The sequence below is a fragment of the Ambystoma mexicanum genome, chromosome 11 (genome assembly GCF_040938575.1).
Source record: "Ambystoma mexicanum isolate Mex_15411 chromosome 11, UKY_AmexF1_1, whole genome shotgun sequence".
Taxonomy (NCBI): Eukaryota; Metazoa; Chordata; class Amphibia; order Caudata; family Ambystomatidae; genus Ambystoma; species Ambystoma mexicanum.
The window spans coordinates 1448191538-1448204801 of record NC_090934.1 but is presented as its reverse complement, the minus strand read 5'-3'; the positions used below and the strand labels follow the sequence as shown (position 1 = coordinate 1448204801).

Genomic DNA, 13264 nt, shown 5'->3' with positions numbered 1-13264 from the left:
ACTAAGACACAAAATAAATGGTACTTAATTTACTGAAATGTCATTTTCCGCCTCCACATTATTTTTAATTGTATTCATGAATATTGCTTAAAAAAATATAGGTACATTGAAAAAATAACTGCAAGCATGATTTATTTCTCTCCCCATGCCTTGCAATTTTAGAGTTTTCAAAGCTCTAAAAGGTGTGCGCCAAGAGGCGGGGGCTCTAAAATATGGGCGGGGCCTCGAGTACAGTTTTTGCTTCCAGCAAAGGCGGCAACTGCATCAGGGTGAGAAGGAAGCCGGGGGGTGGGCTGCCAGTTGGCACAGTGAACAGACACTGCCCGTGCCCTCTTTCCACTGAGCATCCTCGCTCGCCTCCTTACCTTCGAGGCAACACATCTGTCCTGTTCGCCTGCATCCTCCACCCCCTCCCCCCCTCCCTCCCCCCTCCCCCGCCCATCTGCTCTGCTGCTCCCTGCCTCCCCTGGCTCCTGCTGCTTGTTTTCCTCCTCCTGCTAGCCTGCCTTATGGACTCGCCCATGCCCGTGGCCTGCCTGGATGCGCTGCCTGCCGCGGAATGAACTGCGCGCACCAGGGAGAGCCCTGCACTTAGTCTGCGGCTGGCTGCGCTTGGCGTCCGGCCGCCACCCCATGCTCGAAGCGCTGCTCCCCTGGCACGGATGGATGCTGGCTAGGGAAGGCGAACCACTCTCACTTCAGGTAGGGCACCACACGGCTGGAGGGCATCACCCCCCCCCCCTTTCAGGGGTCTTTATCGGCGTATCCAACTATTGCAGGTGCCTACGCTGCAGAAGGGGTGGGAATCACCCAGGAGGCTTCCAACGTCCACGTGCCCAGGGTGCAGAGGGTGGGGGCCGGTCAGAGAGGGGTCGTGTCTGGACCCCTCTGCTCCGGTCAGGCGTGCCTTGGGCGGCGGGCTCTACTGTCACGATAATGACCCATTTAAGCACCGGGCGGTCGCGTGCTCTACTCATATGGCCGCATTTTACTAAAGTGCTGCAGGCTCACGACCCCATCAGCACTTCTGCCAAGAAGTGCAGTCACCCTCGCGACATCACTCCGCGAATAACGGGCCAGACCCATAGTCGAGTCTCTGGTAGTTTTTAAAAAGCCGGAGGATTGGCGTAACAACATACAGCTGCCCAAGTTTCATTGCAGAATAACTTTTCAATCAAAGGGGAAAGACTAAGCAGCAGGAGAACTGGGCAAATATTATATTTAATTATCGGAAAATGACTGTATTTGTGTATATGTATTTTAGCATTTTTAGGCTGCAGTTTGCGGGAAACAGTGGCGTAAAGCAAATTCGGGTGGTCTATGCCCAAGGTTATATTGCAGCCTGCACGAAATGCAGGGATCCAGAAGTTTTCAAAATAGTGTGTTAAAAAAATCTGCAAAAAATGCAAGACGCTGACTCCTTTTATTCAGGTGACCTGTATTGTTGAGCTGCGGACATTTGCATGCGTATCAGAGCGAGGGTGCTGCGGCAGGAGCGAGCCGCAAGCTGGCACGACACTTGCAGCAAGGTGATGTCGGCGCCCTGCCTTAATGTTCATGTTCGTCTCCTAACTAAGCTTGCAGTGATCGCAGCGGGGCGGGCGGGGGGAGGGGAGATGTTAGGGTGAGTCAGGGCGAGCGCCCTCCCTTCCAGTGACCTTGCGAGTGGCGCTTGGCCACTGCAAATGTCACCGGTGCCGCAGATCCGCGGACTCGGCCGCTCAGGTGATGGGCCGAGTCCGTGGATCCGCAGTGTGGCTGCTCCCTGCGAAGGCCAGCCCTTCTCGCTGCAGGGGGTCTAGTGCCCGGGACCGTCTAAAAGCAGCCGATATGGGGTCACCTGCTGTACCTACTCTGTCACCTGTTTCTGGAATTGTTCAGCTCTTCTCACAAATTAGGCGAAGGCAGTATGGTGTGGTCATAGGAGGCCTGTTCGGGCTTTTATTTTAGGATTTTGCTTTGTATTCGGTTTGCATGTTTGATTTTGATCTTTATTAAATTCGAATGGTTTCCATCAAGGTCCAGCTAAGACTTATGGAAGATTGCAGTAACTATTTCCAGTGGATGAACAACGGAAATACGAGTGGGGGTGTAGTGGGGGCCGGGGGTGGTATATAAAGTTCACAGTAATGTACATTTAAAAAGCCCTATATCGCGCTGTGAAACTGTTCACCCTTGGGCGCAGGCTGGCAGCGCCCTAGGCAGCAAAGCAAAAAATGCCCCTTCCCTCTGCGTGCCCCTGGTCATGCAGGGCGAGCACACCATTTTTCACAGTTGCTGATGCAGAAGCATCAGCGCTCTATTGTTATTAAATGCACCCCACTCCTGAAGGCGCAGCACATTTAATTTCAATAGGGCAGCTGCCACGCCTTCTCCCACCACGCCAGCTCGGGTGGACCTTGAAAGACTACCCCTGAGCGGGTGTGGCGGCGGGCTAATGGCACCTCCACGTCCGAATGTCACAAGGCCTAGTAGGACCACAATTGTGTATTTACTGTTGCTGTCATTGTTATTCCGCCCCCGGGCCTCGGGCAGTCGCCTGGATGGCCTTGCTCTAAGGTCGGCCCTGCTTGGACGCTTGTGAACCATCTGGCATGCCACCTTGGTGCCCACTGCAATCCCAAAGGTTCTCAAAGAGAAAGCCAGGCAGCAAGTGTTCTGGATCTGCGCTCCTACTGTCTGGAATACACACTCCCTAAAATTCAGACTTGCACGAACTCCCCCCCCCCCGCACTTCAGAAAATAACTAAATACCCACCTGTTCAGATTCCATCTAACTGGTGATCCATGAAGCCCACTGTTTACTTCCCCACCATACAAAGATAATTCCTTCCCCCTTTCTCAACCCAACATTTGGAAAATTATAAGTCTTCATGACTGCTGTAACATTCTCTCCCACCTATCCCAGGATATCTACCCTATCCTGCTCACCCACCATCAACCACATCATGCAGCCTGGTATGATACCTACTGTATCCTGCTCTCCCACCTATACCACAGATGTACACCTTTAACCACATCCTGCAGCCTGCTATGATAAATACAGTATCATGTTCTCCCACCATCAACCACATCATGCAGCCTGCTATGATAACCACTGTATCCTGCTCTCCCACCTTCAACACAAATATATACCATAAACCATATCATGCTGCAGCCTGATATGATAACACACGTATCCTGCTCGTCCACCTACAACACAAATATACACCTTTGACCATATCCTGCAGCCTACTTTGATAACTACTGTACACTGCTCTCCCACCTTTAACACAAATGTACACCTTTAACCATATCCTTCAGCCTGCTATGATACCTACAGCATCCTGCTTTCCCACCTGCAACACAAATGTACACCTTCAACCATATCCTGTGGCCTGCTTTGATAACTAATATATACTGCTCTCACACCTACACTATACCTTCAACCATATCCTGCAGCCTATATCTGCTGTATCCTGTTTCTCCCACCTACAAGACAAATGCATACCTTGAACCATGTCCTGCAGCGTGCTATGATAACTACTGTATCCTGCTCTCTCACCTGCAACTCAAATGTGTACCTTCCACCATATCCTGCTGCAGCCTGCTGATAGCTGCTGTATCTTGTTTCTCCCAGCTACGACACCAATATATACCTTCAACAATATCCTGGAGCTGCTATGATAACTAATGTATATTGCTCTCTCGCCTACAACACAATATACCTTCAATGATATTGGATAGCATGGTATGGATCCCTTATGAATTTTGTTATTGACCCGTCGATTTAAGTTCATGCTAAACAAATACAGTAAGGCAAATATGAATAAATTATAAAAGGTGGAATCTATTTAAGAACGAACCTAAGTACCCGGCTTCGCCCGGGATGTCCATTCTCAGATTGTTTTTCATATTCCGCCGAAAAAGATGAACAAATATTTTTGCTTGCCACAAAGGTAAAAGGTGATACATGTTAATTTCACTAATGAATTGAAGACCACATTTTCATTTATCGCCGATGTAAATTCTCACATGAATATCATATTTGTATGCTTACTCTGATTATTTGCAGTGTTGTTTGCAGTGGTGGCAATTGTCGCTGCTAAACACACACTGCAAATAATCAGAGTAAGCATACAAATATGATATTCATGTGAGAATTGAATTCGGAGGTAAATACAATTTGGTGTTCTATTAATTAGTGAAATTAATATGTATTGAGTTTTTTGAAAAAGAAATCAATGAAAAGAAAGACACACTCTCTTCTAAAAAAATTGAAAACAACAAAAATGCAAGACAATTTCAGCACAGACAGCACGACAAGGAGCACTTTCTATAAATGACCAATAGATGGCGTGCGGAACACCATACAACGTTATGTCAACACATTTTAAAAAGTTAATTATCTCAGGAACGGGATGACCTATCGAGCTAGAAATAGTTGCATTAATCCGGCAATGAAATAAAGAATATTCCATGCAAAATACATGACACCAAACCTCACTGTTCATGAGGAGTTACGTCCCCAAGATCAGCACCACATACAAACCCACAAATAAACACGATTTTGTTTTATATATATAGATAGATGTAGTTGAACAAACAAAATAAAGTGACACACAATTGTAAATCCACCAGCCACTATGCAGACTTCAAAAATGCCATGAAAGTAATATTCTAAAATGATACCAGTGATTGAGTCCCCAGTCTTGCTTTTCAAGTAAATGCATAGGCAGATATTTACAGAAAGAAGTGCTGCACCAAGTCGTGAGTGTTTCACGAGGAGCTGCGGTCATCCGATGCATGGTAGCCCACTCTATAACAAAAATGCATTTTGAATAAAAATGCTGCATTTATCTGCTTTTCAGTGACATTTTTGAACCTTTCGAATATTTGAAAATTGTGAATTTCTGGCTTATTTTGTCATTACCAAAACCCTATGTGGAGGAAGTGTCAAAAATAATGAAAACAAATAAAAACCAAATGCACACAGCAATCAATTCCTTGTGCTGTCTCTATGGTAAACACCAAACAAACTGAACATGGATTAAGCATACACACATCATATAAACTTTTAATAAATTAATCCTTGGGTAGTCAAGACTTAACAGTTTACCCTTCGATAATGTACACTCAAGAGCTTCTGGTGCTGTACCATAGGGCTAGTCACATTTGCATTGTATGTGTAAGCACGCAACTATGCCTAACGTCATTTCTGCATGCATGACTTTTTGTTTGGCCAGAAGTGCCCCTCCCCTGCACCTTTCCACAGGTTGATAACATAAAGGGCCTGATTCATGGAATTATTTGCACGGTGCAAAATGACCTCTCACTGGTGCAAAGTGACTTTGCACTGCCAACAAACACCCTGATTCATGGAACAGTGCAAAGTGTCTTTCTGCCGTGCAAAGTGACTTTGCACTGCAAAAAGACACTTTGCACTGCTCCACCCTGATTCATGGATCAGTGCATGTGAGGAATTCGACCATGCGTACGGGGAGTGTGTGCTCGTCTGGGCTTTTAAAAAACGTTTTGCAACTAAAATGAATGATGGGAGATCAAGCTCAGAAAATATGTTGGGCTAATCCACACACATTTTCCTATGCTTGCTGCTCAGCAAACACACAGTCAAGTGTACTCCGGGGGGACACAGCCTACAGACACAGTGCTTCCTGTTATATTTAGATAGAATGGGACAGCCACAGGTACATCAAAGCATCTCAGTAAGGGGGAAGGCAACACCTTCCTCCGGCCATTGCCAGCCTAATTAAAATATCAAAGGCTCCACGGTTCTGCCCTCTCTATTGTCTAAGTTCTGTTGGTGGCAGCGCATGCTAATGAGAGTTAATTGAAACAGGCATGCGATAGGACTGATTGCAGAACTGACAAAAGGGGACAGGAAATCCCAACACCTCTTTGATATGCAATGTGTCAACTTGAAGCTAGCTCCCACGTCTATGTATGAAGGGCAATGAATGGTATGTCTGGGATAACTGTTTACAGTTGGAAACCCCTGCAGGGAGACTCCCTTTCAGAGGAAAGAAGTATGTGAATTGATGGAGACAGAAAGTCTGTTCTTGCCATAAACATCAAGGGAGACTTGCGATTTGATCAGGAGCCACAGAGGGCTCAATTAACCAGAGAGACACTTTGATCCACAACAGACAGGAAGACGGGCGGGACTTAGTAGTACATGTTGTCACCCGTTACCTTTCCTCTTGCTAAGCACTCTGGTTATGACCTCAAGCATAACAGAAAATTGTTGGTGGGGACCAAGGACTGGTTCCTTAAGTAGGCTAAGCCTGCATCAATCACTGGGGCCCATTTGGCTTTGAAAGATGGTTGAGCCCCTCTTTTGGCAGATCATCCAACGACTTTGAAAGGAGTAAAAAGAAGTACTCATTTGAACCCTGGCTGAAGGTACAGTCTGCCTTACAGCTGAAGGAAGGCCAGGATTTCGAAGAGGGGAGCAAGATCCCTCCCCTAAACATCTCCCAGGGAACAGAGGGAGATACCGGACTTAGAGGACCCATACACCAGCGCCGGACCGGTAACTTGCCAGCACACAGCGTGCCCTGCTATGTTCTGCCAGCAAGCTTCCTAGGTGGTAAGTTCCAGAGAGTCTATGAACAAAGGACAAGGCTGTTGCCTGCAAACACTCTCCTCAGCTTTGTGCCGTCCTCCTTAAAGGGCGACATGAGCCTTGCGAAGAAGCTAAGAGGAGTGCAACAACAAGCATCAACCAGTGCCCATCTTTTAAGGACATTTTCAAGACAGTCGAGCCCTTGAATCGCGACTGATTGCACCAATGACTGTTGTCACACTGCAGTCACTAAAGCCATCTGAGACACCTCGACCAGCGTTCCAGATCTGAAAATCAGCACAGAGACAATGATTCATGACCCTGAGCCACCATGTAGGTCAGCCTGCAGCCATCCGTCCAGCCTCACTTGACGAACTGCCTGCTGCCTGATACCCGCAGCTGTCGTCTGCCTTGAACTCTGTCGCAGGAGCTGCAAGTTATCCTGGAACTGTCTCGACACTGTCGAGCATCAAGATCATCTCAAGCACCAAGTACATTGTGGTTCTGTCTCGGTGGTCCTTCTCCGAAGGCCCCTAGTAACATTAACGACCACTTGCTCACTTGGTGCTGAAACAAAATTGCCTTGAACAGTTAAGACTGATTGCTTTACCGACTGCACTCCTGTCAGTATCCAGAGTGCATCCATTTACTTCGTGAAACTGTCTGTCCTCTGTGTTCCTTTACAGGGTGGGCTGTATTTTGTGCTAGAACTGTCTGTTGTAATAATAATAATAAAGTATATATTTCTATACAACTTTGACTTGGGTAATAATTGTTTTTTTGCTGTGTTGCAACTAACCAACGATCCACGACCTTGCAGAGATAAGCCTGCCATTTTGTCCACGTTACCAAAATTGGACAAGGAGGTTTATAATTTACTTGTGTTTCCAATCTATTTGGATCCCTTCTGGTGTAGTAGAGGTTTGGGGATGATTGATGGTTTAGAAACCGATATTTATCCCTGGACCACTGGTGCCCCGGAAGTTGATTCGTCATAATGCAAAGCATCTCTTTGCAGTGCAAAGTGACCTTGTACGGCAAAAAGACATGTGTACCGCAAACAGACATGCGTATGACAAAGGTCATGAGGAAATCACTAGGGACCGGCATGGTCCAGAGCAGAGACGATTTAAGGGATTCCCAGCTTCCCTTTGCACCAGGAGGAAGCGCCACCACCAATCAACAGAGCCTGAAACTGACCTACCTGGGAGCACTCCCATTGGTAGCCCATTGAGTCCCTTGCCCTGTGATTACTGGAGCTTATTTCACATAGATGTCACCAGGAACACCCTAGCTTCCATTACAGGAAGGGCGGTGGCAGGCCACCAGGCATCAAGCAGAGCTACTGCTGGGTGATCAATAGCACCGGATATGTAAACCTGGTGGTTTCAAGAAGCCTTTAGGATAAAGTCAATTGGCTGGAGCATCTAGTCGCATAGCAGGTGGGCTGCATTACTGCTGAGGGGGAGGTTGCATGCTCAGCCGGCTTGCCTTCATGCACTGCCACCTCAAAATGTCTACTCAGTACTGCAGAGCTGGTGTTGCTGGGAGCAAATTCACAACATTTTCTCAAACTGGGTGTATCTCATGTGTGGCAACCAGAGGTGTCGCTAGGGTGGGGAGATATGGGGGGACGGGGGGTATAGCTCTGGGTCTTTTGGCTGTAGCCACAGATAGAAGCTCAGGGGCTACAACCAAAAGGCTAGAGTCCCGACAGTCCCGGCATTAGCGTAGCCCCGGATGTTTTACAAACCTAGCAACACCCCTGGTGGCAACTGCAATTCTTGCTGAGACCTGCAGTGTGAGTGTGATGGGAAGGCAGGGGACTCTCCTCTCTACACAGGAGAGAAGGAAAGTGGCTCCCACCCGCGAGGCAGGGTACCATTTTTCTCCTCACCCCCTGCCCCACCCCCCCCCCCGGTCGAGTAATTTCTGCCCATCCATGCCGTTGTCTGCCAGGGGGAAAAGACCGGGAGCGGGCCCATACCGGCGGGTGGCATGCGTTTACTTTCAATAATCCCACTCTTCCAGGCGTTAAGCAACTGATGGCAATTTTTAGCTTACATTTGGGCAGCTAGTAAATGTTGTATAATGAGCCCCATTCTGAGCTGTTAGCAATTTTTTTTATGCTAATAGTTTCCAAGTGCAATGCAGATGCGCTCAAAATCTCTAGGATTAGCCAAGAGGATTCTAAAATAAAGGGGCCATTTGCTAGAATGCCTGATTGCGTTGTAGCGGCTTGAACTATTATTTATGTTGCGTTACATGTATGTACCACCAACTCCTCAGAATTCAATTTTTGAGTTGTGAAATGCGGGTGCATCTTTTGCCCTTGCGCTTTGCCCCGTGGCGGGAAGGGATTTCTAAGAGCAGTGCGCTGCAATACAAATCGGTTACCTGCTGTACTTTGTTTACAGCTCATTTCATTATTGGTGACCAGAGCAAAAATCAGGGGAATTAACTGACTGACCCTTTTTTGGGAAATTCCGAAAAGATCAAAATGACTCCCTTAAATTCCACTCGGATGTTCGCGGATTTGTGGCACTCGCCGCTTACCTGGGCACTCACTTCATTCATCAAGCGCTCCCAAGGGCACGTTCTTCATTGCGCGCGTGCATAACGCCGGCACGTTTGCGTCGTCCCGTGGGCGGGAGGGCAGGCCGGGTCACGTGAGTACGTGAGCAACGAAGACTGCGCCGCCCGCTCAGAGTAGAGCAGGTGACACCGTGTTCTATTTTTGCTCGGTGCTTTGATTTCTAATCCGCATTGTGGTTTGAGATGCCACTGTCCCTGTTGGGTTCCACACCTAGTAAAATGGAAACGGCGTCACACACTGCACAGTGCATTGGCTGCACCGTTGCAGATTATCGCCGTTTTCACATTTATTTTTTATAATTCGTTCTGTATTCTATTTAGTAGAGAGGAAAGCGTTCTAATGAATTACACACAAAACCCGAGCCCCCTTCCAATGATTTCTCACTGCGCTGTAGCACGAGCGGGGGCGGGCATAACATGCATCCCTTGTGTTCCTGGGTTGCCGCACTGTTACCCGACTGTAATCAGCCTAAGACATTTTGCACCTCTCTGGAAGCTCATTGCACCCCCACACTTTTGCAAGTTGCCCCCTTGACATTTTGTAGTATGTTCCAGAGCAAACTCTGTTGGTATGCATCTCTTCTGATTCAATCAAATATCTGCCTGCTGTTCTAATCATGGAAAAACTTTCGATCGTAGCATGGTTTTGTCAAATATATGCCCATAAAATAGCTCAGCGGGTTGAGCGCTCGCTGCTGCAATATATGGGTGATCTGCAGGTCGCAGGTCCGAATCCCGGCAAGGGCAATGTAGTCTTTCATCCTTCCGAAGTCAATACATGGGTACCAACTTCAGTTGAGATGATGATAGTATGTAAATATGTTCTATGTACAGCGTTTTGGCAAAAGCTCTATATAAATGGCAAAACATTATCATATATGGGGCAATATTACAGAAACTCCACAGTGATGAATTGCAATTTTGAAGGTACTAGAAAATAAATGCTTCGGTATACATCGTTTTAATGTTAGCATTCTCCTGGTTTCTTCTGAGTAAATCTTCTCCAGTTTTTAGATGTGTTTTTGGGAAGAAAACATCCTATCAACCTGTTCGTAGAGATGTGCGGAAAAATGGGAGGAAGGATAGCTCAGGGGCAACACGCGTGTCTTGGAAGCAAGACAACGGGGCGCAACACTGGTTTGAATCCCGATCCTGCACTTAGAAGCCACTGGTTGGTATTAGGTGCCTTATAAATAAACAATTACAATGGTTCTAAGTGAAGCAAGGGCCTTTTTTAATGTTAACCAGCAGGCTAAGAGAGGATTTGATCCATATGGCTAGACTATACATCTAGACAATGGGATGAATGACAGTGATGGCTTCAAGGCGGGAATGCACATGCAATCACGAAGAGCGCCGACGCGGAGGACAAAGCATTGCAATCGAGCTGGGAGTTAAGCCATCATCACTATAGAGCATATTAAACCAAAGAGGACTAATGAACAAGTGAACATGCCCTGATTTGAAAAAGTTTTACAAAGGTAGCGGGCGCCCCTCTCTCGCAAGAACAGACATGATAACCTGTTCAGTGGTTATTAACCACTTGAGAGTTCGCAGCCACTGCTTTTACTCACTGTGCCTTTCACAGATGGGAAATATCCATTTGCATATCAGTCTTTGTCCTGCCCAGGGGCAGTCCAGCACCGAAATACAATGGCAATTCCAATCTGAACGAGAGTACCACCAGCAACCCCATACACGTGTTTCACCCTTGTTGGGGATCATCAGTGAGGTGAAGCTGATGCCTCTCTAAGCACAGTGAGAGGGAGACCACGTCTGGTTGCCCCCAGGAGACCTAGGGTTACCAATCCCAGGTTCCTTAAAAAATAGTTTTACAAAGGTAGCGGGCGCCCCTCTCTCGCAAGAACAGACATGATAACCTGTTCAGTGGTTATTAACCACTTGAGAGTTCGCAGCCACTGCTTTTACTCACTGTGCCTTTCACAGATGGGAAATATCCATTTGCATATCAGTCTTTGTCCTGCCCAGGGGCAGTCCAGCACCGAAATACAATGGCAATTCCAATCTGAACGAGAGTACCACCAGCAACCCCATACACGTGTTTCACCCTTGTTGGGGATCATCAGTGAGGTGAAGCTGATGCCTCTCTAAGCACAGTGAGAGGGAGACCACATCTGGTTGCCCCCAGGAGACCTAGGGTTACCAATCCCAGGTTCCTTAAAAAATAGTTTTACAAAGGTAGCGGGCGCCCCTCTCTCGCAAGAACAGACATGATAACCTGTTCAGTGGTTATTAACCACTTCAGAGTTCGCAGCCACTGCTTTTACTCACTGTGCCTTTCACAGATGGGAAATATCCATTTGCATATCAGTCTTTGTCCTGCCCAGGGGCAGTCCAGCACCGAAATACAATGGCAATTCCAATCTGAACGAGAGTACCACCAGCAACCCCATACACGTGTTTCACCCTTGTTGGGGATCATCAGTGAGGTGAAGCTGATGCCTCTCTAAGCACAGTGAGAGGGAGACCACGTCTGGTTGCCCCCAGGAGACCTAGGGTTACCAATCCCAGGTTCCTTAAAAAATAGTTTTACAAAGGTAGCGGGCGCCCCTCTCTCGCGAACTCTCAAGTGGTTAATAACCACTGAACAGGTTATCATGTCTGTTCTTGCGAGAGAGGGGCGCCCGCTACCTTTGTAAAACTATTTGTTAAGGAACCTGGGATTGGTAACCCTAGGTCTCCTGGGGGCAACCAGACGTGGTCTCCCTCTCACTGTGCTTAGAGAGGCATCAGCTTCACCTCACTGATGATCCCCAACAAGGGTGAAACACGTGTATGGGGTTGCTGGTGGTACCCTCGTTCAGATTGGAATTGCCATTGTATTTCGGTGCTGGACTGCCCCTGGGCAGGACAAAGACTGATATGCAAATGGATATTTCCCATCTGTGAAAGGCACAGTGAGTAAAAGCAGTGGCTGCGAACTCTCAAGTGGTTAATAACCACTGAACAGGTTATCATGTCTGTTCTTGCGAGAGAGGGGCGCCCGCTACCTTTGTAAAACTATTTGTTAAGGAGCCTGGGATTGGTAACCCTAGGTCTCCTGGGGGCAACCAGACGTGGTCTCCCTCTCACTGTGCTTAGAGAGGCATCAGCTTCACCTCACTGATGATCCCCAACAAGGTGAAACACGTGTATGGGGTTGCTGGTGGTACCCTCGTTTAGATTGGAATTGCCATTGTATTTCGGTGCTGGACTGCCCCTGGGCAGGACAAAGACTGATATGCAAATGGATATTTCCCATCTGTGAAAGGCACAGTGAGTAAAAGCAGGGCTGCGAACTCTCAAGTGGTTAATAACCACTGAACAGGTTATCATGTCTGTTCTTGCGAGAGAGGGGCGCCCGCTACCTTTGTAAAACTGATTTGAAAAAGGCCTATAGCCGAAACATGTGTCATCTAAAGGGCACCATTCTATGGACAATAAATAGTGCTGCTGACAAATATTTTTGACGCTTGTCTACTGCCATGGGGTTTCCCCCCAGTGCCAAGGCCTTTTTTGGTGATTTCGGTATTTCACCATGCAAAGCCTTCTAACATTTTTTCCTTCATTAACCCCTTAGGTGCCAAGGACGAGCTATCTCGTCCCTGGCACTGGGGAGGTAATCCCAAGGACGAGATACCTCGTCCTTGGCACTTAAGGGGTTAATAGAGTATCTTGAGACTTACTAGAATAAGCGGTCTTTGGCTTTTTACCGTCATACTCTTATAAGACGCGACAACCAGATCACTGAGACACTGAGATTGGAAGGTTGCCAAGCAAAAACAGTTGAGCTGAAAAGTCTTCTTTTGTTTTGTATGCAGATGCAAATCACCTTCTTGCAGAATCTTAGAAAACACCCTTAGTTGCAAAAGGGCCATTTTGAATAGGCCTGCTCCAATGTGCCATGTTGTGAATCCAAATCTCTATCATTAAAATGGAAGGCCTAGCAGGTATCCGGCACCTGCATAGTTACTGACCCTGAGATGGATCGTCTCGGGAGGATAGCTCAGGAGCAACATGCTCACCTTGGAAGCAAGACGACACGAAGCAACACAGGTTTGATCCCCGAGTCCGCGCTTAGAAACCTCTGGGTAATATTTGCGC

General features: G+C 47.3%; 1 protein-coding gene across 1 annotated transcript in view; it reads left to right on the top strand.

Annotated features, from left to right (window-relative positions):
• Window positions 1-432: 432 nt before the first annotated feature.
• Window positions 433-13264, top strand: part of SV2B (synaptic vesicle glycoprotein 2B) — a 535790-nt gene continuing 522958 nt past the window's right edge. The window contains exon 1 of the mRNA XM_069625079.1: window positions 433-702. The gene's annotated coding sequence lies outside the window, so the exon portion shown is untranslated. The remainder of the gene's footprint in view (window positions 703-13264) is intronic.